Genomic DNA, 26,870 nt, shown 5'->3' with positions numbered 1-26,870 from the left:
TAGAGTCTCCCCAGGCACCTTCTGCTAAAGACTCCAGGACAAGCCATTGTTCTTGGCTGCAGAGTAAAGCACATTCCTCACCTCTGGTCCCGTCCTGACTGGGCCAAGGGCACTGCATGAGCGATTTTCTGCTTGGTCTGGGTGAAGGTTTGTTGCTGTTCAGGGACACAGCTGGAATTGTTCTTCTTATGTGAGCAGGTAGAGAGGGCTCACAATGTGACTTCACTCAGGAATGCATTCTGTAAAAACCTATGGCCCCTAGGAAAGCTTGTGTTTCCTTCTTGCTGCTTGGTGGAGACACTGTGATGATCTCATTGTTCATTCCAGTGGGGATCTGGCTCTGTCCATCTTGACATTCTACTCCCAGGAACTGGATCTCTCAGGCAGGTCCCTTGACTTTGCTCTTCTCGATGGCGAAACCTCCTACCAGCAGAATTTGGATGATCCTCTCTCCTTTCTCAAATAATTTTATTGCTTTGTTCCTCCACACAATGATGTTATTGATGTATTGCAGATGTTTTGGAGCTTTACCCTTTTCCAGTGCAGCCTGGATCAGCCCGTGGCAGATGGTGGGGCTGTGTTTCCACCCCTGGGGCAGTCGGTTCCAGGTGTGCTGCACATTCCTCCAGGTGAAAGCAAACTGAGGCCTGCACTCTGCTGCCAAAGGAATGGAGAAAAATGCATTGGCAATGTCAATGGTGCCACTTTGCTGCCTTGGGCTCCAGCTCCTCCTGGAGATCCAGCGTGTCCGGCACGGCAGCGCTCAGCACTGGAGAATCAACGACTGGGAGAGAGAGGGGGTCTACTGACTGCTGATCAGAATCCAAATTTACTCTCAGCTACATATGCTTATATACCATTTTTAGGAAAGCTGGTATTTTTTTACCACATTGGTTGGGTTAAACATCACACAAACACGTCTACACATTTGCAACATTTCTGTTTGATTCATTCTTCTTTCCTGTCACCAGTCTTGATGCAATCTTCATGGAGCCTTCAAAGCTCTGTTTGCTCTTGCCAAGGCAACTTGGTTATCAAGCTGCTTATGCTGATTAAATCCACAGCACTCTGTCTTAGCTCCCACAGTGCAGTGTTTGGTGCCTGTGCCATCCCCAGGGCAGTGTCCCAGGGCAGCTCTCAGTGTCCCCAGCAGGTCACGCTGTCCAGTGCAGCCGTGCCAGCGGTCACTGCGCACTCGGGGCAGGCTGGGCTGGACGGGGCTCGGGGCAGAAACGCCGCCCCCGGGACTGGGGTCTCCCCCTGCCTCTGGGCCCAGCCCCTGGTGGCAGCGCCTTGGGCAGGGCACGGGGCTGCTGCTGGCCCAGGGGGACAGGCCTTGCCCCTGCCAGCTGCCTGGGCCCCTCTCATGCCTGTCCCACATCCCTGGGGCTCCTGTCCCTGCTGCTCCCCAACACCTTCACTGCCCCCATCAAAGCCCCACTCAACCTCTGCACTGTGACCTCTGGAAAGAAAGAAAGGATGAGAGAAAGGAAGTTTTGTCAGTTGACCCTGGCTGGATTCCCGGCACCCACCAAAGTAGCTCTGTCACTCCCCTACAGAGATGGATCAGAGACGGGAAACAGAATGAAGGTTTCATGGGTTGAAATAAGGACTGGGACTGATTACTCAGCAAATGCCATCATGGGAAAAACAGGTTCATAATTAGAAATATTAATTTAATTTCTTCCTCTCCAAATCAGAGCAGCATAATGAGATGTAAAAGATAGATTTAAAAACACCTTCTGCCCATCTTTCCTTCCTTCTCAGCCCTACCTCCTGCCCCAGTGGGTGCAGGGATACAGGGAATGGGGGTTCTGCTCAATTCATGTGTTGTTTCTCCTGCTGCTTGGGGAGAGGAGTCGTTCCCCTGCTGCACCAAGGGGTCCCTCCCAGAGACGCTTCTCCATGAACTTGTCCAAGGTGAGTTCATCTCACAGACAGCAGTTCTTCACAAACTGCTGCAGCGTGGGTCACACTTGCATGGGCTCACAAGTCCTGCCAGGACCCTGCTGCAGCGTGGGCTCCTCTCTGCACGGGTTTGCAGGTCCCTGCCAGGTCCCTGCTCCAGCACAGGTTTCTCATGGGGTCCCAGTCTCCTCTCAGGCATCCCCCTGCTCCGGCACGGGCTCCTCCAGGCGCTGCAGGTGCATCTCTGCACTCCGTGCCCTCCATGGGCTGCAGGGGCCCGGCTGCCTCAGCACGGGCTGCACCACGGAATGTCAGGGCAATCAGCTCCAGCCCCTGGAGCAGCTCCTGCCCCTCCTCCTGCCCTGCCCTGCCTGTGTGCACACTTGTTCCTCTCTCATGTTCTCACCCTGCTCTGCCTTGGCCACAGTTACAACTACACAATAATCGATTTTCTTTTTCTTCATTCTGTTATCCCAAAGGTGTTACCACCATTTCTAAGTGGCCCAGCCTTGGCCAGAGGCAGGTCCATCCTGGAGCTGGCTGGTGCTGACTCTGCAGGACATGGAGGAGCAGCTGCTTCCAGCAGCCTCTCACAGAAAGGGCTCCTGGAGCCTGGCTATGCAAACCTAGTATACGTGTGGAAGGGTTTTTATTAACATTATTATTTCTTTAATTATTTTTATTTATATTTAATTAAAACCTTTCTCTTTCTGCAGGTGGCCTGTAGAAAGTCTTCTGCAAGAATGAATGTCAAGCTGATGTATGGGTTTATACAGTTTGGATTAAACCCCCCAAGTATTTACAAGTAGTGTGAATTTGTTAGGGGGTTTTTTGGGAGGGCACTGCTCTTATATGTATTTTTTTTTAGTCTCGCATCTCAACTGGCCAATTTAGCATTGGCTGGACTATGAGAAAGAGAAAAGAATAACCAAAAAGGACTAATGATGTGTTGTGTTGACACTGCTTTCTCCAGGTGGACACGTGGGACAGCGATACTTATGGGTTAGATCTGCGGTTCAGTATCCGTGAGACCGTGTGCACCAAAGCTTCGGGGAGAGACCCCTTCACCTGTGACTGCAGAACTGGGCCTTTGGTGGTGAGTGCCCCTGCTAGGAATGGGAAGCCTCCCCTCCCTCTGTGCAGCATCTTCTCAGGATGCTGCTGGTGCTGGGAAATGAGGAATGTCTGGCTGCTTTTGACACAACCTGCAGCATGGAGTGGGTGTCGGGTGGGAAGGGTCAGTGGTGGGAAACTGTTCTGCCTGCTCAATAGGGAGGGCAGCTGAAAAGAGGATTTGTGTCTGGAAGCAGTGTGTAGTGAAGGTATGTGTGTTTTTGGGGCCAAGTCCTAGAAGGAATGGCTTGTTCTCTAAGGTAAGAGGGTAGAAGAGCTGGCATTTCACTTGCTTTTACCTATCTGGACACTGCATAAAGGGTTATCTTCCCGTGCTGTGCAGATACCCCCCTCTGTGCTGACAGTGCTGATCTCTTTCTGATTTTTCACTCTCAGCCTGAAGTAAAAAGGCTCTTGATACAGCTCTTGCTCCCCTCTGAGTCCTAATTTACCAGTTTTGGTGGAAATACTTTTGGTGGAAATATTTTGAGTCTGGACTTCTCTGTTACTTGTGCCAAATCACCTCTCTGCTCAGGCGTGTATGTAGGTGGCACCACACAGAATTGTTGGTTATTGCTTTGCAATTTTCCTTTAAAAACACAGCTGTTGGCTGCTACAGTGTTATCCCTGTATCCTAAACTGACACCATCCCCCTCTTGTTCTTGGGGCAGTATGTCCATGTGAGGATGTGTTTTCCAAACTTGAATGCAGGTTTTGCTGCAGTTTTTTGTCAGATTGCAGAGATAATACCTTGAAGGGTAGTTTAACTTCCAGAGCTGGAGTTGCCATTGGCATAGCCCTGCACTGTCCTTCTCATTGTGCTGAGCAGTGAAAAGGATGTGGAGGTTTTCTCCTGCCCTGAGCAGGCTCAGAGGTTTGTACAACAAACACATAGTTGTGGAGCAGTAGCGTGTGTGTAGTCGTGTGTAATCGTTCTTGGGTTTCTTTCTCTTGGATTTGTTTTTAAACCCTTCTGCAGGGTCCCACCATCAATGAGACTCCCGTGAGAGGATTTGTATAGGATGTTTGGTCTGTGAGATTGGCCCTGTCCAAAGGTAAGAAAGCCTTTCAAAAGCTGAAGGAGGAATTGAAAAGAGCACCTGCTCTGGGCCTGCCAGATGTCTCGGAACCATTTTGGTTTTCTATTTTGAGAGGCAAGGGATGGCTTTAGGAGCACTGGCTCAAACAATTGCCCATACAAGATAGGAGCAGCACACTTTTCAAAACAACTGGGTGAGGTCAGTAGGGGATGGTCTGACTGTCTGCGAGCAGTTGCTGCTCTTGTTTCAAATGCCCAGGAAGCCTGGAAATTCACTCTAGGTCAACAAATAACTGTGTTTGTCTCACATTCAGTGGCAGCAATTCTTGAGCAAAAGAGTGGACATTGGCTTTCACTCTCAGCATTCCTTAAATACCTTGCAGTTTTGGTGCAGCAACATGGAATTACAAAACTAAACTCTTCTCTAGTTAATCCAACAGCCATTCCTGGCTACTTATCAGAGAGACAAGGAACATTTGTATCATAAAAATCAAAACCATTAAGTCCATTTTATACCAGCAACCCAGATCTTAAAGAAACCTCCATTTCAGGAGCAGAATCTCAGTACACAGATGGGAGTGGCTTTGTAAGATGAACCAAAATCAGGATGTACGATTAGCACTGAGCAATAGGGGATAGAAGCCCTACCTCTACAAGTCAGCTCAGAAGGCAGAGAAAATCACTTTAACCTGTGCCCTCTGACCAGCCTGAGGAAAAAGCATCAAGTGATGAACAGTTTCCAAGTATGCCTTCAGAGTAATACATGCCCATGAATGCATTCAGAAAGAAAAGGGACTATTGACAGCTCAAGGAAAGCAGATAAAGTATTCTGAGGAAATCTTAAAATTGCTGGAGGCAGAACTTCTGCCTCAAGAGGTTGCAATTATGCAAACCAAAGGATATCAGAAAGGAGAAATAGACCCCAAAAGATGTAACAAGTTGGCTGACCAGGCTGCAAAAGAGTAGCAGAACAAAGCCATGCTGAGATTCAGGCAGTAATTCCCAAAGGTAAGGAACAATATGACAATGATATATATTGTATACTCAGAAAGATGTAGAACTAGCAAAGAATTTGTGAGCAGAACAAAACCATAATGTTTTTGGAACACCTCAGGGAGAGATAGTTATGCCTGAAAGAGCATTATGAAAATTAATTGAAGATGACATAATCGTATGCACTGGGAAGGCGATGCCTTACATAATTATTTGATAAGGACAATAGTAAGATGCAAGCTGTACTCTAGTGTAAAGCAGGTAACCCAAGGCTGTGAAACAACGTCTCAGAACCAATCCACAGACTAGGACTAGCGTTGAGCTTGGCACAATAGACAAGGGACAATATCCTACACTGGCAAAATGACTTTTCTGAATTGCCAAGAAAAGGGTGGTATAAATACCTTCCAGTATTAACTGATAGCTTCTCAGTGTGACCTGAGGCATTCCCAACTCAAACAAATAAAGGCAAAGAAGACATCAACATTTTGTTAAACAACATAATGCCCCGGTTCAGAGTGCTCTTAGACATCTCCTCCCATTGAGTACCACATTTCCTAGCAAGTATTGCACAGCAATTCTGCAACAGTCTCTAAATCAACTGGCACCTACACATGCTGTAGTATTCCAGGTCAAGCAACCATCACCAAAGAAGAATTATAACCCAACCCTAAACCTTGGGAGGCATTTGTTTAAGTTGTGGTGATCCCCCCAAAAAAGGTTCCAAAGAGTTATAGGATTGGCTATGCTAATGCCTCATGCATATTCCTAACCCTCATTTCCCAGCTAATTATCACCACTCCCAGTTCCTAGAATGTTCTCCCTTTCTTGTATACCCACTGGCCCTCAGTTGGTGCAGTGTTCTACCCAGCCTACCCCATTGGACCCTACCTTCCCTTACTCCACCTCTGCACCACTTTCCCCTATACCCATTGGACCCTAACCTCAACTCCACCCCCTCTCTTGCCCCATAGTTACACCCTGAGCCTCCCTCTATCTCTGTTTTTCACCACTGGCTCCTGAAGAGACCTTGTTCCCTTGGTCACGTGTGTTCGAATTTTTGGGCCTTGTCCCATATTTATTTTCATTATTATTAAAGTGTTTTAAGTTGCTGAATCATGGTCACTGTACTGCTCTTCTTTAATTTTTGCCACTTTTGCCCTGATATCTGCAAACCCTAAAAAGTATTGCCAAGGACCACCCTCACCCCTGATAATTCTGTATTGGTCCCAGGCCAGCAGGCGGGTGGAAAAGATGAATTATCCAATACAACAACAGACAGTCAAAACTGGACCAGAGGCCAACACACCTTGGCCCCTGGCCCTACCTTTGGCTTTATTACGGATTTGAGTATGGCCAAGAACAGAAGAAAAGCTGAATGCCTTTGAAATGCTACATAGAATACCAGATAAGCGTAACTATGAAGGGGAAGATACTGTACAAGTTGGGGAGGGGTATCTACAGGACTGTGTTGTCCAACTAACACAACAGCTGCAGCAAGGTAATCAAGAGATTTCGAGCACATGGTAATAAATAGATTTGGGCCGAAGCCTTTATTGATAAACAGCTCTTTTATTTATCGGGGCTGTGGGAGAAGGCCGCTGCCTGCTGCCGCTGTCTGCTGCCAGGATCCGAGGTCGGGTCCTAGGGTGCCCAGCCTCGTGTGCACGCACAGATCCTCCCTGATGGCTCGTTCTGTCCAGGGGTGTCTCTTTGGCTCACTACTTCTTCGGTTGTAGTGAATTTAAAAAAAGGTCTTTCTCTGATGGCTGGGGGAGTCCTTAATGGCTGGCAATCAGTAGCTTTCTAATTCAATGTTGTATTTCTTCAGTTTCTTGAGGTTTTACACAGGCCGGGACTTCCGCTTCTTGCAGGGTCCACTTGGGAAGACTGGTTGTTTGCATATTGGGCGGAGCGGTTTGAATGACAGGACGTGGCAGCAGGCGGCCGGAAGTGAGGTCAGAGTAAGGGCGGAAAGGGAAGGGAAACCAACGGAAGTGGGGAGGGAGAGGGGCGGAAGTAAGATGGTACAACATTGTGGAGGAATACAAGGTATTACAACATTGTGGAGGAATACAAAGGTATTACAACATTGTGGAGGAATACGAAGGTATATTTCTAAACAATAAGTAACTTTTAAATCACTTCTCTCACCAGTTGCAACGGTAACTGAACATCTTCTACCATTTCTCATTTCATTTAACATCCTGAACAGTAAACAACCAAAACAATCCCATACAACTTTATATCACCATTTCTATCCACCACAATATCCCCTCTCTGAATCTTTGATCGGGACTCACTGTCCCGCATCAATTTGCGGTTTCAGGCTCATCTTGATATTCATGATACTGTCTCCGGAGCGTTCGAAATTTATCATAAATACTTTTGACAGTGTCTACTTCTTGGGTAGTACTATTGACTTCTTCTTCAACTCTTTGGGACTCTAATTTTAATATGGCTGTTCGGTCTGAGAGGTTTACTGGGGCAATTTGAAAATTAGTTTGGACGGTTGAGGTAATTAGTTTGATTAGACAAGGAAGCAGGCACGGGAGAATTAGAAAGCCAGTGAAAGAGGTCAGGACGATGAAACCTACTTTTTTCCACCAGGATCCCCCGAATGACCAAAAATTATCCCACCAATTAGTGTTTATTACTGATGTCCATTGTTGATTTCCAACATATGCAATTTTGCGAATTTCTTTTGAAATATTCTTAACAACTTGGCTTTTATCGTCAATCTCTAAACAGCACTCAGAGGTGTTAAATTTCCCACAAATTCCTCCTTCATCCGCCAATAGGTAGTCCACTGCTAACCTGATTTGGTATACAACCGATCTAGTTTGTGCTAGCTGGTCACTGATATAATCTAAGGCCAATGCTGTTCTGTTTGACACAATTTCTAGGACTGCCTGCAGGCGGATGATCCGGTTTAGCATATAGATTGGGGTTCTATAACCCCAGGACCCATCTGGGGCCCAGGTGGCTGGCCCGTAGGTTTTTATAATTCTTTCAGGGGTCCAAACATCTCCTTTCCACCTCTGAGAGCTGTCTAGATCGGTAATACTTCTTCGCCTTTTTGGATTTCTCCACAGTTGGTCATATAGGGGTACACCTAGGTGGGCTCCTGACTCTTTCTGCAACAAAAAGAAAGCTGGCTTAATAATTCCCACCGTACAAATTCCTGTCCAGTCTTTTGGAAGTCGAGTATAAGCTCTGTCTCCACATATCCAAAAGAGATATTGCGGGGCTTCCCAGTCTGTGGTCAAATTAAGAGGATTTTCCCAATATTTTGAAATAGATGGTACTCCCCAAAAGGGGTTCTTTCCTTGAATTGAGCACTCATATAAAGCATATACTTCATTATATAGGCACCCGTGTTCATTTTCACCCATGGTCCAATATGTTTTTATTTCATTCGGGACCCATTTCTTTACTCCCCCTTTTACTATCATCATTCTTTTACAGGGCATGGCTCCTACAAATGTGGTATACTTTCTTCCTTTTCTTTGAATGCATATTTCTCCAATTATTTTTGTTTTCAATTTCCATTTTTCCATCCCCCTTTTTCCCTCTTTTGGGAGGCTGGGATTTGCCTGTTTCCACCGCAATATGTCTAAAGAAGTAAGGCTTATACCTTCCCAAGGCCATATATCAGCCATTTGAGTGCTTCCGCACACATAACAATTTGTGATGTTGAGTTCATGACTGATTTTCTCTATTAATTCTATAAATAAATTGGTTCCAAATATTTCATTGGGATCTTTATCTGCTGGGGATATTGGCTTTTCCTTGATCAAATCAGCTCCTTCATTTATATAATTTACATGTTCTAAACAAAACCACTCACTAACGGGACATTCACCAATCAGGCGTTGCCTAAACGAGGCTAAATTTTTGGCGAGCCAATACTTTTTCCGACTTTCTTTGCAGGTAGTTAATCGAGTTCGATCAAAACACGCAGGGCTTACTTGTGTGTGAGTTTGGAGGAGGAGTTGCATGGTTTCTCCTTCGTATATAGGAGCATAACACTTGTGACATCCTTCGTCTACTGCTTCACAGACTGTCAATAGTATTACAAGCTTGGCCAAGAGTCCAATGCGAACCTTTCTCAGAGGTCTCGCTTGGGCTTGCCTCTTGGCGGCTGGAACATTACTTTCTTTTATTTGCTCCATTTTTTTCTCTTTACTTGTTTTCTTTTTCCCCTGCGGTGATTCGAACTTTAATGCCTTATTTGGTAAATGTCTCGGGAGTGAAGTCTACTTAGCAGGAAATATTTCTTTGTAACTTTAGGGGAGTGGTAACTTATACAACTAATGTTAACTTTTAACAGTAACTCGTTAAAACTTATAACAACCTTTAGTTTGTTTTGAGATGGCACTATTTCAGTCTTTAGTCTTTAGTTTTCTTTCTCAGGGTGATTTTAAGTGACTTAGGGTCACGTGTAGCAGTCCAGTTAGGCAAAGTAGCTTGTGGTTTTGGTGGCGAAATTGGAGATGGATCTTGAGAGGGGGTTTGCACAGCGGGGTCTAGCAGGGCTTTTGGAGGTGGTTCCGGTGAGAGGCTCAGAGGGACACTTGGAGATGGTAGAGGACCTTTTACGCGTGAGATATGCGTCCACCCACGCTCTTTAGTCTTAACTGCCGCGTGTGAGGTGAGGAGCACTTGAAAAGGGCCGTCAAATCTGGGGGATAAAGGTGTGTTACTCCATGATTTGACAAGAACCCAATCCCCCGGGGCGATGTTGTGTATATTAGCATCCAGGGGAGAGGTTTGAGGACAATACCCTTTTTTCCTTAACTCTTCTAATGTTTTACTAATAGTTTGTACATACTTTTGGGCTGTCGCCTCCCCTTCTAGATAGCTTCCAGTGCTATATGGTGACAGGAGGAAGGGGAGTCCGAACATCATTTCATAAGGTGAGATTCCCACATCTGATCTAGGTTTTGTCCTTAGCCTCAAGAGGGCTAGTGGGAGACATTTCAGCCAATTTAACTTTGTCTCTAGGACTAATTTTGTTAATGTGTTTTTTAGGGATTTATTTGTCCTCTCAACTCTCCCTGAGCTCTGGGGGTGCCAGGGGGTGTGTAGTCGCCACTTTATACCTAAAGCGTGGACTAAGTCTTGAAGAACTTTGGCTGTAAAATGTGGGCCCCGATCTGAGTCTATATTATTGATCATTCCATATCGGGGAACTATTTGCTCTAAGAGTATTTTGATTACTACATCAGCTGTTTCTCTTTTGGTAGGATAGGCCTCTATCCAATGGGTAAGATGGTCAACTATTACTAATAAGTGTCTGTATCCCTGCACTGGAGGCATTTCTGTAAAATCCACTTGAATGCTTTGGAACGGTCTTAGGGCTAGTTCTCTCCCTCCCATGGGTGGTTTCTTTGCTTGTTTCTGATTCGTTTTCAGGCATGTTAGACACCCACTAGTAACTGCTTTTGCCAGACTATGTACTCCTATACAAATGTGGTCCCTTAGGAAATGATCACATAGGGCTTGTGCTCCCCAATGTGTTAGATTATGTAACTCATTTAGCGCTCTTTGAGCTAATGCTTTATTTAGATATTTCCGTCCATCTGATGTTACCCAATCTCCTTTTTCGTTTTGTTGTAACTTTAGGTTTTTCATTTCTGATAACTCTTGCTCACTATATACTTGCTTTTGACTTTCTTTTTCACTTGAGGCCGCACCCTCTACCCTTAATATTTTGTTTGGTTCCTTGGCAATTTTAGCAGCTAATTTAGCAGCTTGATCAACAGCTCGGTTCCCTCTCTGTTCTAAGGTATTCCCCTTTTGATGTCCCTTAATATGTACTATTGCAATTTCTTGGGGTTTTGTTAACGACCTTAATACAGACTTAATTAGCTCTTTATGTACTAGTTCTTTCCCTTTTGAATTTAAAAATCCCCTTTCTTCCCAAATTTTTCCAAAAGTGTGGGCTATTCCAAAAGCGTATTTAGAGTCTGTATATATAGTTCCTTCTTTGTGATCTAATAAATCTAGTGCTCGTTTTAATGCGTATACTTCGCAACATTGGGCGGACCAATGTGCTGGCAATTTTCCTTGCTCTATTACTTCTAGTTGGTCTCCCTCTTTTTTCTCTACTATTGCATACCCGGACTGCCTTTTTCCTTCAACTACTTGCGAAGATCCGTCTGTAAACAATACTTGGCCATATAGTAAGGGTTGGTCATCTAGATCTTCTCTGACTTTTGTTTGTAAGCTTATTACTTCTAAACAATCATGTTCTAATGGGTCTTCTGGCTCTCCCATAAGAAATTGGGCTGGGTTAAGGCTTTTTGCTGTGGTCCATTCTAAATCTGTGGTGTTCATTAACATGGCTTCATACTTTAAAATTCGTGCATCAGTCAGCCAGTGTGGCGCTTTTTGACTTAGAACTGTTCTCAAATCATGTGGGGTGTGTATAATAATTTTCCTTTGGAGTGTTAGTTTGCGGGCTTCTTCTATCAATACTGCAGTAGCTGCAATAATTTGTATACAGGTAGGCCAACCTCTGGCGACAGGGTCTAGAAATTTTGACAAATAAGCAATTGGTTTTCTTTGACCACCGAATTTTTGTGTTATGACCCCATAGGCTATTCCTTCACTAGTGTTAATAAATAACTCAAACTCTTTCCTTAAATCTGGAAGACTCAGAACAGGTGCAGATGTTAATTTCATTTTTAAGTTTTCTAACAATTTTTCATCTGTTTCTGTCCATTGAATTGGCTCAGGTTGAATTAATTTCTCATAAAGGAATTTAACATTTTGAGTATACTCTTCAATCCAGAATTTACAATAGCCAAATAGCCCTAGTAGTTTTCGAACATCTCTTTTGGTCTTGGGTGCTGGGATGGCCAATATCCCAGACACCCTCTCAGGGCTGAGCTTTTTACTTCCGGCTTCTAGAATATGCCCTAAATAAATAACTCTGGGTTCTACAAATTGCAACTTATCTTTTGACACCTTTAAGCCTTTTGTGTTTAGGAAATTAAGCAATTCAATAGTTGTTTTCCTAACTAAATCTTGATTATCTCCAGATATTAGCAAGTCATCTACGTATTGCAGCACTTGTACCCCGGTTTCCGGGCTAAATTCTTGAAGTATTTTTTCTAACTCCTGGCCAAATAAATTCGGGGACTCAGTGAACCCCTGTGGCAATCTAGTCCACCTCAATTGCTCTTTTCTCCGAGTGTTTGGATCCTCCCACTCGAAGGCAAACCAGTTGCGATCTTTTTCAGCTAGTGGGCATGTCCAAAATGCATCTTTTAGGTCTACTACTGAGAACCATGTATGTTCCCTGGGGACTTGACTTAGTAATATATATGGGTTAGGTACCACTGGATGTCGTGTTTTGCTCCTTTTATTTATTTCTCTGAGATCTTGTACTAAACGGTATTTGTTTTCAGCCTTCTTGATTGCTAGGATTGGTGTGTTGTGGAGGGACATACATGGTTCTAGTATCCCTTCAGCTAACAGATGGGCTACTATTGGGGCTAGCCCTTGTTTACTTTCGGGGGACATTGGATATTGTTTTATTCTTACTGGAGGCCCTTCTTCTTCCATGTTTAGTTTTATTGGTGAAATATTGAGTTGGCCATATTTACCTTCTTCTGCCCACACATCTGGTCTTATTTCGCTTAAATCTTTGGTGGTCAGAGTCATCATGTGAGCTACCATTTTACCTCCTTGCGGGATTACTCCAATTCCAAGTTCTACTTGCAGGTCTCTACCCAACAGGTTCCCGCTCACCCATGGTAAATATATAAAATCTGCTACTTTTTTCCTGAAATTACCTTTTACTTTTACATTTTCAATAAAATTTGCTTTAAACGGTTTTCCTCCTGCCCCTAAGACCTCACAGGTTCTATTTCCTATCATCGTTCCTCGGGGCGGTTCATTCAAACTTGATCGATCTGCTCCAGTATCTACTACAAAGGTAATTTCTTGACAATGGGGACCCACTTCTAACTTTACAATGGGCTCTTCTAGGTCTTTCATTGGGTCCCCCATCGAGAAAAGCCCATGACACCCCTATTCTTCATCACTACCCCCTTTCAACAATTTTTCTAGAAGTTCTTGTTCCCGCGCTACGGCTTCGTCAAAGGAGATTTTTTTACAATATTTTTTAATGTGTCCCGTTTCCCCACAATAATAGCACTTACGGGGCACTGGCTGACTTGGAGTACGGTTTAACTGGAGTTCTGCTTTTACTCCTTCTTGCTTAGGGGCTGTTTCTGACTTATCTTTTGGTGTTTCACGTGGATGGGGGTAAACTAGGTCTTTTACACTCTCTCTTGCTACTGCAACCATAATTCTAGCTCGTGATTTGTTTTTTTCTTCTTCTCTTCTCAGATACACTCGTAATGCTTCTCTCAATAATTCATTAGTATCCTTGTTCTGCCAATCTTCTATCTTTTCGAGTTTCCTTCTTATGTCTGGCCATGACTTAGATACAAACTGGACCTTTAAGAAGGTCTGGCCATCAGGCGTATCTGGATCTATTTGTGAATACTGTTGTAGGTTTTTCCTAAGTCTATTTAGCCACATAGCGGGAGTTTCTTCTTTTTCTTGTGAGATGTCAAAAGCTAATTTAGTGTTACTACATTTGGGCACTGATTCTTTGATTCCTTTTATTATCAAACTCCGGTACTCCTCCATATTACGCCGGTCCATTTCTAGATTTGGTTGCCACCCAGGGTCAAGTAATGGTAGTTTATACTCCCCAGGGGGACCTGATCTATTTTCCCGCTCCCAAATTTTAATGGCAGCAGCTCGGATTAATCTTACTTCTTCTGGGTCAAATAAGATATTCATGATAGAATTTAACTCTTTCCATGTATAGATGCTGCAGCCTAGAAACTGATCTATTTGTTTGGCTACTCCAATGGGATCTTCTATTAGGGATCCTAACTTTTCTTTGAAATTTCTAACTTCAAAACCAGTAAGAGGGGCATCTACAAACCCTATTCCACCACTTATGCCTCCCATGGGGACTTCTGGCAAGGGGAATAGTTTTACCTTTGACCTGGTGTAATATGGGTGTACAGGGGTGCCTGCTTCTATTTGTGCATCTTTGTACCCTGTACTCCAACTGGGAGGAGGAGGAGGCAATTCTAATGGCTGAGGAGGGGGAGTTACTAAAACTGGCTGGACTGAAGGAAGGGCTTGAACTGACGTTGGAGAAGCTGAAACTGAAGAAGATGGAAGAGGAACTGGTGCTGATGTCGAGGGAACTGGAACGGGGGAAACTGAAGGAGGGTCTGAAACTGGAATGGGTGGAACTGGGGAAACCAAAGTTGCGGGAACTGGTGGAGACACTGGAACTGAGGCTGGAGGGACCGGAGGGACCAAAGCTGGGGGAACTGGAGGAGGGACACCTAGGGAAGCTGAAGGAAGGACTGGAACTGAAGCCGAAAGAACTGGTGCTAGGGAGACTGGAGAAGGGACTGGAGTCGAAGTTAGAGAAGCTGGGGAAACTGAAGGAGAAACCGGCACGGAGCCTGGAGGGACTGAAGGAAGGGTTGAGACTGACACTGAAGATGCTGGACCTGGGGAAACTAAAGGAGGGACTGGAACTGAAGTTTGAGGAACTGACGGAACTACAGTTGGGGGAACTGAGGGAGACACTGGAACTGAGGCTGGAGGGACTGGAGGAACTGGAACTGAAGGAAGGGTTGGGACTGACACTGAAGAAGCTAGAACTGGGGAAACTAAAGGAGGGACTGGTTCTGACGCTAATGGAACTGGTGCCGGGGAAACTGAAAGAGGAATTGGGACTGAAACTGGGGAAACTGAAGCTGGAAGTACCAAGGGAGGGACTGGAACTGAGTGGACCAAAGAAGTAAGAGGAATGCTTTGGGGAGTAACTGGAATAGGAGGAATTGGAGAAGGGTGTGTTGAGGTAGTTAGAGACCTTTCAGAAGTTGGGAACAGAGGAGTATTTGCTGGTGGCTCCAATACTGGTACAGGATATTCAGGAGGTAGGGGAGATGGTAGATGCTCTAAAGGATCCCACTTGCGTGTGTTACTCTCTTCACTTCCTTCTTCCTGCCTTTTACTTTCTTTCCTCTTATCTAATTTACAAATACGAATCCTTTCACTTTTCTTACTTTGCCCTTCCCAAGCTATTGCGTACCGTAGCTGATTGTTACTGGAACCCCCTTGTGCTCTTAAATACTGAATTAATTGAGAACATAACCACGGGTCTCTACTACCACACTTAGGCCATCGTTCTTGTAAATTTAAGGTAGGCCACACTTCTACACAATAATAAATCATTTTTAGTTGATCTAGACCTTTAACACTTTCTTCTAGTTCCCACCCCCATAAGAGTTGTCCCAGAGGGCTGTCAGGGGGAATATCAGGACACTCCTTTTTTCCTCGTCCCCGTTTACTCACACACTGCCCCATGATTAGCGATGACCAACTCTTGTCTACTGGGCAGTTCACACTTACTCCCTGCAACTCTCTTAAGCTATTCACACACACTCTCTGTAGCCCTTTCAAACAGTCAGGCCACCCACACACACACTCCCGGCAGCCCTTTCAAACAGTCAGGCCACCCACACGCACTTCCGGCGACCCTTTCAAAACAGTCAGGCCACCCACACGCACTCCCGGCAGCCCTTTCAAAACAGTCAGGCCACCCACATGCACCCTCTGCAGCCCTTTCAAACAGTCAGGCCACAGCGGCAGCCCTTTCAAACAGTCAGGCCACCCACACGCACTCCCGGCAGCCCTTTCAAACAGTCAGGCCACCCACACGCACTCCTGGCAGCCCTTTCAAACAGTCAGGCCACCCACACGCACTCCCGGCAGCCCTTTCAAACAGTCAGGCCACCCACACACACACACACACACTTCCGGCAGCCCTTTCAAACAGTCAGGCCACCCACACGCACTCCTGGCAGCCCTTTCAAACAGTCAGGCCACCCACACGCACTCCTGGCAGCCCTTTCAAACAGTCAGGCCACCCACACGCACTCCCGGCAGCCCTTTCAAACAGTCAGGCCACCCACACACACCCTCTGCAGCCCTTTCAAACAGTCGGGCTGCCCACACACACCCTCTGCAGCCCTTTCAAACAGTCTGGCTACAGCGGCAGCCCTTTCAAACAGTCAGGCTACCTTGGTGTGTGTGTGAGGGGGGGGGGAAATCTACGCGCACATTAGCACTGGGACTTGATCTTATTTCCCCTGGGGGCGCCTCACTTAATCTCCTTTCGCTTCCCCCTGTTCCCGGCCAGCCCCCTCGCGGGGGTATGGAACCGCGGTACTAAGGGGTCCGCACTCGCTCCGGTTAGGCCAAGGCCCCCGTCACACCCACTCTCCACTCACTCGCCCCCGTACCCACCTCCGGCTCTCTTACCTTCTCCGTTGCCTCGGCTCCCAGTAGTCCGGATCCGGGGGTGGTCAGCTGTCCCGGAGGGCCTCCTCTGGGCGGTGCTCCCGTCGGACGTCCTCTTCAGGCGTGGCCAGATCCCGGACGAGCCCCCAAAATTGTAATAAATAGATTTGGGCCGAAGCCTTTATTGATAAACAGCTCTTTTATTTATCGGGGCTGTGGGAGAAGGCCGCCGCCTGCTGCCGCTGTCTGCTGCCAGGATCCGAGGTCGGGTCCTAATGAGCCCAGCCTCGTGTGCACGCACAGATCCTCCCTGATGGCTCGTTCTGTCCAGGGGTGTCTCTTTGGCTCACTACTTCTTCGGTTGTAGTGAATTTAAAAAAAGGTCTTTCTCTGATGGCTGGGGGAGTCCTTAATGGCTGGCAATCAGTAGCTTTCTAATTCAATGTTGTATTTCTTCAGTTTCTTGAGGTTTTACACAGGCCGGGACTTCCGCTTCTTGCAGGGTCCACTTGGGAAGACTGGTTGTTTGCATATTGGGCGGAGCGGTTTGAATGACAGGACGTGGCAGCAGGCGGCCGGAAGTGAGGTCAGAGTAAGGGCGGAAAGGGAAGGGAAACCAACGGAAGTGGGGAGGGAGAGGGGCGGAAGTAAGATGGTACAACATTGTGGAGGAATACAAGGTATTACAACATTGTGGAGGAATACAAAGGTATTACAACATTGTGGAGGAATACGAAGGTATATTTCTAAACAATAAGTAACTTTTAAATCACTTCTCTCACCAGTTGCAACGGTAACTGAACATCTTCTACCATTTCTCATTTCATTTAACATCCTGAACAGTAAACAACCAAAACAATCCCATACAACTTTATATCACCATTTCTATCCACCACAACATGAGCAAGAGGGTGCTCCTCTCCACAAATCCAGCCTGGAGACCAGATACACGTAAAATCCCCGAGGGAAACTGCCTTTTGCCAAAATGGAAAGAACTCTATTAGTACTTTTAATCACTTATACAGCCTTTAAAGCTTAAAGCGTTAACCTCTTGGATACCTAATTCCAGAATCAAAAGACTTCTGCAAAAGGCAAGTGGAGTCCAAAAGTAGACCTCAGAAAGAGCAGGAGAAACCAACATGTGTTTCATATGGTCATCGTCTTCCTGATATTTCTAATTGGAATGCAAGCCACAGTAGATGACTGTCACTACCATCAAGATCTCCTTGGCTTGCAAGATCCTGGTGGAGGGAACACTCAAAAATATCCAGGACCTAATGGGCTGAAAGGGGCTGAAAAGGTAAAACCACTTTATGCCGTTTTAAGGATTAGTAACGAGCAGTTGAAGATTGAGGAAAACCTGACTCCATGCCTGCCTTCGTTGTCCCACCTGAGAGTAACATCCCTATGGCTTGTAAATTTGAAACTCACAAACCTCTTGTAGAGATTACTACAGTGACCATGCACATCTGTGACCTTTCTAAAGAGCAGTGTGTGTATTCATTTTCGTGTGATTCCTATCAGGATTTTTGCACTATGCAAATTAAAATGGGACACTATAACCTAGTGCAAGATAGTCCCCTTCTTCTGTGACACATAGGAGAGAAGACCATCAGCATGTAGATATAGTAACTGGGCCCACCAGGAATCCCACCCAACAAATCTTGTTTCCAACAGCCAAATCTTGTGCAAGTCCAAGAATAAATTGTACTGGTCGTGCACTTAGAACATGGAACAGATCTCATGGAGGATGTGATTTTTGAGAATTGAATTTCACTCTTGGGATATTCCAGGCCATCAGGAATATTAACCAATCAAGTTGGAGGGGTAGCCAGGAACATATTGTGCCCAATTCTATGACCATGTGTCGGTGACCCAGATATGCATGGAATCCTGAGAGCACAACTACGTCCTTTTATGGCCTGAATTAATAATCAGCCAAGGAAGCCTCTCCCTGACATCCCATACCTGGGCCCCAGGTTGACATATGGGGCCCTCTGTTCCCCTCAGAAGGGACTCACCTACTACCACTACCCTTCTCTTCTTTTTGGGGTCAGAGGTGGTGATCTGTCTAACAGGTGCACTGTAATTGGGCCCACTGGGCAGATCATTTTCTTCTACTCCATCTGGCAGGCTCTCTAAATCCAGGGCTTCATACCTATGCTGGAGTGGCACCTGGCAAGGTGATGGGGGCCAGGAGGAATGTTTATTATGATCTCCCCGAGTAGGGACCCATTTCCACTCCCCTTCACCCACCAGGTGTCCTCCCATTGCCTGACGGGGGGGCACGGGAGTCCTCTGACTCCTGGTGGGCCTCCCTCAAGGATGCAAGGGCAGAACTCCACCAATCTATTTCCCTTTTACTTCCCCTATTACTCCTTAGTCTTTCAGCTTGCTCCCCAAGCTCGGCCACCATTAAAAGGAGATAATCCAGCTGTTCACACTGCAGGCAGGCTTCTTCTGCAACATCCTCTGGAACTGCAGATAAGCTCAAACATTACACACAGGAAGGGGTCTGCAAAGATGCATCCTTTTTGGAGGCTTCTACTCGGTCACATACACTTGTACTAACTGCACTTTTCAATCATGTAAAAACCATTATTAACAAAAAACCCAAAGCCCATCAGTTGGAGTTCAGCATGCAAGAAGTTCTCAGAAAGTTGGGCGTGTAAATCAAAGCCTGGAAAAGAACACAGGACTTGAACTGAGGTGCTGGGAAAAGATTCCAAGTTTAGGTGCTAGAAGTAAGAATGTAGATTTAAAGCTTAAAGCAGAGACATGTCAAGTAGAAAAAAGTTTAGTCAATAAAGATTAAGATATAGAAAGAGTAAAGCAGGTATAAAGGTGACAAACTAGCCTTAAGAATAGATCTATGTGTTAGAATGAGATTGGCTTAGAAAGGTCACACTGCAATTAGATGAAATTTCTTAGTATTGGAATAGAAACATAAATCACCTTGTTGGCAGTGTTTTATGTTAATAAGTCCTTAAAAGATCTTGTAGCCATAAGTCTTGTGACTTTTGGCCACACTTTCAATACCTGTTACAAGAAGTCATGTCTTCTGTAGAAGATAAGAAAATAAATGGCACTTTCTAAGCAACCAGAAGTCTCGTCCTTCGGCCTAGTTCAGAATGAGAAAGAATCCCTGAGGAACGTGATAAAGGGGGAGAAAAAAGCCCACACTCACCAACCAACAGAAACACAACAAACAAACTAGAAACCCCAATAGCAGCAGGAAACCTGCAACCCTGCCTGCTTGCCCTGCCTGCACAAACTGCTTTCAGAACAGGCACTCCAGCTCCAGCTCGTGTTCCCCCAAGTGTGTTCCCAGGTGCAGGTTCAGACGTGCAGCCCCAGGCCCTCTGCAAACACAAGCTGCCCGCTGCCTCTTCACTGCCTACACTCCTGCCTGCGGTCACGGCAGCAAAACCAGGCTGTTCCCAGCCAGAGACCAGGCCCTGCTCCTGCAGGATGCTCTTGCCAGCACCTTCCAGGACTCTGTGCTGGGCACGCAGCACTTTCCATGCTGGCTCTGAACAGCCTTTGGCACACAGAGCACAACCTGGCTGGCTCTGCCACCAGCACACCCCAAGCAGAGGAGGAAGAAGCAGAGGCTGTTTTGCTGCCATGCCCAGGAGAGACTGGAAGGGTGCCCTCCCTCTGGTCCCACTTGCTTGGCTTTCTGACTGGGTCTGAGGCAGGGGCTGCCATTCCTCACTTGTGGGGACCAGAACCGCACCAGGATCCCGGCACTGCCTGTCAGCGCTCCGGACACTGGCACGGTCACGCGTCCGACTCTCGGGCACTGTGCTGCTGCTTCATTTGCTCTCTGGAACACCCAAAGCTCCCTGTGAAGCCCTGATGCTCTCTGGTTCTGCCCTCTTCCTGACCCTGTGCAGGGATGGAGCATTGCTGTGCTTTCAGGAAGCTATTCTTGAAACCTTCCAGCATTCCAAGCTCCTTTGTCCTCCATGAGTGCTTGCCATGGAATCCCTCCCAGCTGGGTTCAGAGCACACTCAGGGTGGCTCTTCTAAAATCCAGGGGCTTCAGGGTGCTCAGCAAGACCTTGAATTCCACAGTGTTGTGGAACTGGAGCTTCAGCACAGAGACCCTTCCAGCCTGATCTGCCCTCGTTCCTCTGTGTCTCTGCACAAAACACAGCACAGAAGAGAACGGCAGGATGGGCCTGTGAGTCCCAGGGCTCTGGATTTGTGCTGCTTTAGCTCCACAGAGATGCAGGCAAAGTGAAGATGCCAAACTGTTTACTAATGAATGGCAAAGCAAAGGGATGGAAAGGAAAAAAAGGGATGGGACAGTTCGGAAGGCTGGAGGGAGGGAGCTGTCAAAAGGGATAAAGAGTGGAGGGGAAAAAAAAGGCATGGGCACAGTCTGAAGGCTGGAGGGAGGGAGGTGTCTACAAGCAGGGAGAGGGCTGAAGCCACAAGAGCTGTGACAATTATCAGCTCTGCCTGGAGCTCCAGCTGGTCTCTGGTCTCCAGGTGGTCTCCTCTTGTGGCACGTGGAGGTGTTAATAGGACACTGCTTTGTCTGAGCCATCAGGTGAAGGTAGTTCTGCAGCTCTTTGCCTGAATGCAAGTTGAGTTACTGGGCTTGCATGGGAAGGGCTGTTGTCTTTACTCAGCGCTTGAAGGGCTGGAAGAGAGAGGAACAGAGCCACGGTCAAAGCCCGAAACTGTGGGAATCCGAGGAGATCTTCCTGTCAGGGGCATTCCTCCCAGCTATTGGCATGGCCAAGAGGGGACCAACGGGATCAAGTTGCTGGCCACGAACCCCCCGCCCGCATCCCGGAAATCTCTGTGAGCTCTGCCCACGCCAGCCCTCGTTCACACAAGAAGCAAAACCCCTCCGCAGACGGGACAGGGACTGCAGCTCCTCCTGCCAGCCCCACTGACAGCCCACTGCCCTCACTCACCCTCATTGAGCACCTGCAGCTCTTCCTTCTTCTCCCTCATGAGTTCCCTGGCCATCCCTGGGAACACAGACCCTGTCACGGCTCTGCCCAGTGGCACAGCTCCCGGCCAGTAGAGCCACGGCACTGCCAGCCCTGTGGCCACTGGCCCTCGTGGCCCGGCAGGGCTCAGCCCGGGCCCTTGCCGCACCCTGCCGCCCCAGGGCACGGCTGCGGGAGGGCGGCAGCAGCTCCGAGAGCAGCCAGGGCTCCGTGGTGCCGGGCCCGGGTGGCAGAAGCTGCCAGGGCAGCAGGCGGGGCTGGGGCTGAGCTGCGGCGGGGCGGGGAGGGAGCCCGGGCTCACCCGTAAACCGGAACGCCGCCGCTCGCAGGGGCTCCTGAGGGCTCTGCAGGTAGGGCAGGGCCTGGCGCAGGTGCTCGGCCGCTCGGCTCCTGTCCTCTGCCAGCTGCGGAGAGCGGCGGGAGCGAAGGGTCAGGGCGGGCTCCGGCCCTTTGGCAGGCGCTGCCCGCGCCCGGCCCCGGCCTCCCCCGCCCGCACAGCCCTGAGGCGCGGCCAGCAGCCGCCGGCCGGGCTCTGCAGGGGCACAGGGCCGGCTGCTGCCCGGGGAGCCGCGGTGCCGGCCCGCCCCGCAGCCCCGCTGGGCCGGGGCTCCATCGGCACCCGGCTCGGGCCCGTGCGGCCCCTGCGTGCAGCGCTGGGCAGGGCCACAGCTGCAGCCGCACACAGTGAGCACCGCGCTCAGGGGGCTTCTCCAGCCTGAGCCTGGCGTTTCCAGGCCGTCCTTACCAGGCACTCGGCCAACTTCCACAGCTGCGCTGTATTCACGAGCTGCATGAGATCCCTCCTCCTGAGGAACTTGGTCACACAAAGCAGCGCTGTCCGAGAGGCCTGGACAGCAGCAGAGATGCAGAGATGTCCCCGCAGCTCAGGGCACAGGAGCCGTGTCCCTGAACCAAGGCCTGGAGGAGGCTGCAGCCCGCCAGACACCAGGGCAGGAGGCAGCAAAACTCCCCCCCCGGGACACGGGCAGCCCACGAGTCCTCACCTCTGCCACATCCGGATTCTTATCGTGGCAGTAGATGAAGAGTGGGAGCACGCTCTGCCACACGGGTGTCTTAAGAGCTTTTCTGTCCTTTTTCGTTAGTAAACCTATCATCTCTTCAAACAGAGCAATTGATCCCATCTTCACCTGTCTATCATGCTGTAGGAAAGGAAGGAAAAAAGTCCTAAGCACTGGTTCCTTCAGGCCCGCGTGGGCACCAACGTTGAAATTCACGGGTCACAAAGTGTCCGGGCCGCAGTCGGTGGCCGTGGCCTGGGGCACAGAGCCTTACGTGGTCAAAGAGTGGCAGGAGCGCCTCAGCCAGCCGCAGGGCGATGGGGCTGCGTACAGGGGCACCATTGTGGAGGAACAAAGATTGGAGTACAACGATGGTCATCCTGACAGTGAAGCTATTGTTTTCCTGCAGGATGTCCACAAGATTGTCAGTCAGGTTCCACAATTTTTTTGCCTGTTTGGAAGACAACTGTGTGAAAGGCCACTCTGCTGCCACAGGGCCTAGAGGCCAAAGGCCTGTCCCAAACAACGCGGGCAGCTGACCCAGGAGGCAGGAGAGCTGGGATCAGCTGCCCCAGCACCCAAAGCCCAGCCATGCGCAAGCGACTGCATGCCCCAGGCTCATGCTGCTGGCAGGGCTTCAGCAGCTGCTCCCTTCTCACCATGGGGGGATTCATGGGGCCAAGCAACATGAGGCATCTGAGCGCCAGGTGACGCCTCTCCCTGCACTCGCTCTGCAGGTTCTTTGAGATGATCTCCAGGAGACTGGCCCCGTATTTGGACACATCCAAGCACTCCAAGACCTGAAAGGCACAGGGCAGTGACAGGGACCTGGCCGGCAGGAGCCCAGAACCGCACAGGGCTGGGCCCAGACAGCAGCACAGGGCACGGGCACCATCCCAGGCAGGTGTGGCTATGAGAGGCCAGAGAGCTGGGAGGCAGCTCAGGGAGACAGCGCGGGCCATCAGGCTCACCTCCACAATGAATGCCAGGGCAGCAAAATCCCAGCATGGCATCTCCATGTTGAGCAGGCTGAGCAGGTACAATGCAATCCCAGAAGACAAGGGTGTGGATGAGGAGCGCATTGCTCTGAAAGGAGGAAAAGGAAAGCAAGGTCTGAGTCAGGGGGACAAACCTCTCCCAGGACTGATTCCCAGAGATCTGGTCTTTCCCCACCATCCTGCTGCAAGGGGACCTGAGCTATTTTGGACGCAGCTCCTTTTGGGCACCCTTCTTTCCCAGTCTTTTCCAGTCTGTTTGGCTGTGCCTCGGTGACAAGGCCCTCTGGCCCATGAGCACGGGTACTGTGTAGGGCACTCCGGACACAGAGCACAAAGAGTGGAGAGGGTGGGGTCTCACCTGACCAGCACACCCACGGCATAGTGCTGGGAGTCAGCAGACAGCAGCGTGTCCCAGCCACACTTGCGCTCCATTGCCGTCACCACATCCTCACACTGCATTCGGCAGAGCAGGGACTTCAGGGTCTCCAGTGCAAACCTGTGTGCAGAGCAAAGCTCAGGTCACGCTGGGAGCACTGGCTCCTGCCCTGGGGACATGGCAGGGACAGAAGGACTGGGATGGAAAACCTGTTGGAGCTGGCAGCAAAGCCATGTTCTTTCTGGCATGTTTTCCACAATTTATCAACCTCCTCTGGTGTATCCAATGTGCTGAAGTAGGCTTGGAAGAGCAGGTGGACAAATAGGCGACTGAAATACAGTGTCACTATGTGTGGGATGCAGGGCTCCTGGAGGATCTTCCACATCACCACAGTTGCCTGCAAAGGACAAACACCCCGAGACAGCGCTCAGTGCCGAGGTATCCGTGTGGCAGAGCCCGAGCGTGGCAGGGAGAGGCCAAGGGAGACGCAGGGGGAGCACCGGGCCTGGTGCCCCTGAAGCTGCCCCTAGGCCAGGATTCAGCTCAGCACCTCAGGCTGGGAGATTCAGTGGGGGAAGGAGGGTAGAGAGCTTCAGGAGGGGCAGCCTTGGGGTGAGCAAAGGCCAGTTCCAGAAACTCACAGCCAGGGAAAAGACTCTCGTTGTGTCCCCATCGGAGGTGCACGTGCTGTGCTCTGGCCAGCTCCCCAGCACATCCAGGAGTCTCAACCGCGCTGGCTTTGCAGTCCTGGGCGAGCACAAGATTGTCTTCCACATAGCCATAGCAGCTCTGTAGGGTCAGAACTCTGTCTCAGGGCAGTCTGAGACACAGCACCGTGGCCTGGGCAGCAGCAGGGACCTGAGCTGGCTGCCAGCTCTGCCTCTGCCCATTGCCCCGCACCAGCAGCACCCAGGCAGTTTAGCCCTGTGGGGACAGGCTCCTGAGGGGCAGGGAGGGAGCATGGGGTGGGTGCTGACAAGTCAGGGCTGGGAAAGGGAGCAGCCAGAGGGCCCTGGAACTCTCTGTTGTTCAGACAGAGCTAGAACAGGCTGTACAGGGTGATGGGCTGGTGCGCCCTGAGCCCTCTGGGCAGGTGGGCCCTATACCTGTCACACGATGGGGACACACACAGGAGAGTCATCACCACATCAGTGGGCTGTGCCTCGGTGACATCCAGCAGTGACCTCTCCACCCTGTGCTCATCAGTCTCATTGGCCATGAGCCACTGGTGGATGTATCTCACCGTGGCAGGCACCTGAAGAAGGCATGGGAAGATTTGGAAAGCTGCCAGAGGCAGTAGTGTCCCCAACTTCCCCAGAGAAATGCTTCCCTTCCTGCCACGCTGTTCTGCCTTCAGTGACTGAGGGGGCCCAGTGACCATGGCCTGAGTGGGCACACAGTCCTGGGAGGCATGGAGCCTTGGCCACAGGCTGCTTAAGTGGTGCTGAGAAGCACAACGGTCTTTGAAGTAATCCACTATGAGTTCCTCAGAGTGACTCAGAGTGGGAGTGGTGTCAGTGTTTGTGATGCCCTGAGTCTCTCCAGTGTCAGCAATTGTCATGCCCACATCCTCAATCACTGCCATGTCAGCCTGCACCCTGTCATCACTCCTTACAGTGTCAGATTCTTCTGAGCGCTCAGGCAAATCTGGGCTGACATCAGGCTCTGCCTGGAGCTCGGTCAGGCTGGAGTCAGGCTCAGCTGTGCCCTCTGTTGCTGTGCTGGTCTTTCTACGTCGCACTGGCACAAACTTCTGCAACATCTGCAGGAGAACAAAGGACAGGGAGGAGAGGCAAGTTCCATGGAGTGCTCCAAGCGCTGTGCTGGGCTGAGCAGTGACAGCAGGCCAAGCCCAGGTGGGGATGGCTGCAGGTACCTTCAGTGCTCTGCGGAAGCGGCCACTGGTGGGGTCCTGCTTGTGTGTGCGGTCCATGGCTGCACCTGGCAAAGAGCGAGCACAGCCAGAGCTGAGGGGCTGCGGGAGAGGCTGGAGAGCAGAGCCCAGCCCTGCGCTCCCCAGGCAGGGACAGCCCCAGGATGCTACAGGAGAACACGAGCACAGGCACTGCGGGGTGTCTGCCCAGCCCCTCTTCTGTCCTGTGCCTGGGCATGTCCCCAGGGGATGGGATGGGATGGGATGGGATGGGATGGGATGGGATGGGATGGGATGGGATGGGATGGGATGGGATGGGATGGGATGGGATGGGATGGGATGGGATGGGATGGGATGGGATGGCATGGGATGGGATGGGATGGGATGGGATGGGATGGCATGGCATGGGATGGGATGGCATGGCATGGGATGGGATGGCAAGGGATGGGATGGGATGGGACGGGAAGTGATCAAGCTGGCAGCAGCCATCAGCTCTTTTACCCAGCTGTGCCTCTCACCTTCCTGCATTGGCTGAAACGGTTCCGGCTCTTCAGGCTCTTGTGCTGGGTGGACTCTAGAGCCTCTCCTTTTCATTCTTCTGAACACTTGGAAGAGTGGGAAACAGTTGGGAAATCTGCCTGTCATTTCAGTCTGGCCTTGAGGGCACCTTGTAGAAAGGTGCCTTGGGAAAGCCGTGAGACAAACAGTCCTGCAGTCTGGCTGGGAAGTCAGCTGCAGGAATAACTCTCAGAAAAGCTCCGGGTCCGACAGGAACGAGTGCGCTGTGTGGGGGCTCCTCACGGCACCGCTCCTGTCCCGTCGCGTGCTCTGAGCACTGTGCCGTGGCCGTGTCACCGTCGGCTCTTATATCACCACGTGTCACAAAGGGCCCTTTGACACCCTGTCCTGTTCCATGCCATGGTGACCATGCTGCACTGTGTCACAAAGAGCCCTTGAACACACTGCCACCAGCCCTGGGGCTGCCCCCAGCCCACTCAAAGTGGTCCATGATGGAAGGAATCCCTCACCCCAAGTGTCTAAGACAGCCTGACAGGACCTTTAGGAACAGCTCAAACCATCAGCGATCATTGCCCTGCTCTGCGGGCTCAGGGCATTTAAGAATCCTCACTTAAGGATTGCTCTACATAAGTATCTCCCAAATATTGCAAACTTTCCATATTCATTGGTATGGTCTGAAAACATGAAAGATTTGGAAGATG

The 26,870-nt window shown here is 49.4% G+C and overlaps 1 long non-coding RNA gene across 1 annotated transcript; it reads right to left on the bottom strand.

Annotated features, from left to right (window-relative positions):
* Positions 1-21,712: 21,712 nt before the first annotated feature.
* On the bottom strand, positions 21,713-22,436 carry LOC306815334. The gene is made up of 3 exons (XR_013777381.1): positions 22,389-22,436; positions 22,130-22,231; positions 21,713-21,788 (listed from the first exon to the last, which is right to left on the bottom strand). It is a non-coding gene; the product is annotated as an uncharacterized lncRNA (long non-coding RNA).
* Positions 22,437-26,870: the final 4,434 nt, after the last annotated feature.

The sequence above is a fragment of the Erithacus rubecula genome (assembly GCF_903797595.1).
Source record: "Erithacus rubecula genome assembly, contig: scaffold_115_arrow_ctg1, whole genome shotgun sequence".
Taxonomy (NCBI): Eukaryota; Metazoa; Chordata; class Aves; order Passeriformes; family Muscicapidae; genus Erithacus; species Erithacus rubecula.
Note: the sequence above shows the minus strand (reverse complement) of the source record. Positions and strands in the feature narration are given on the sequence as shown.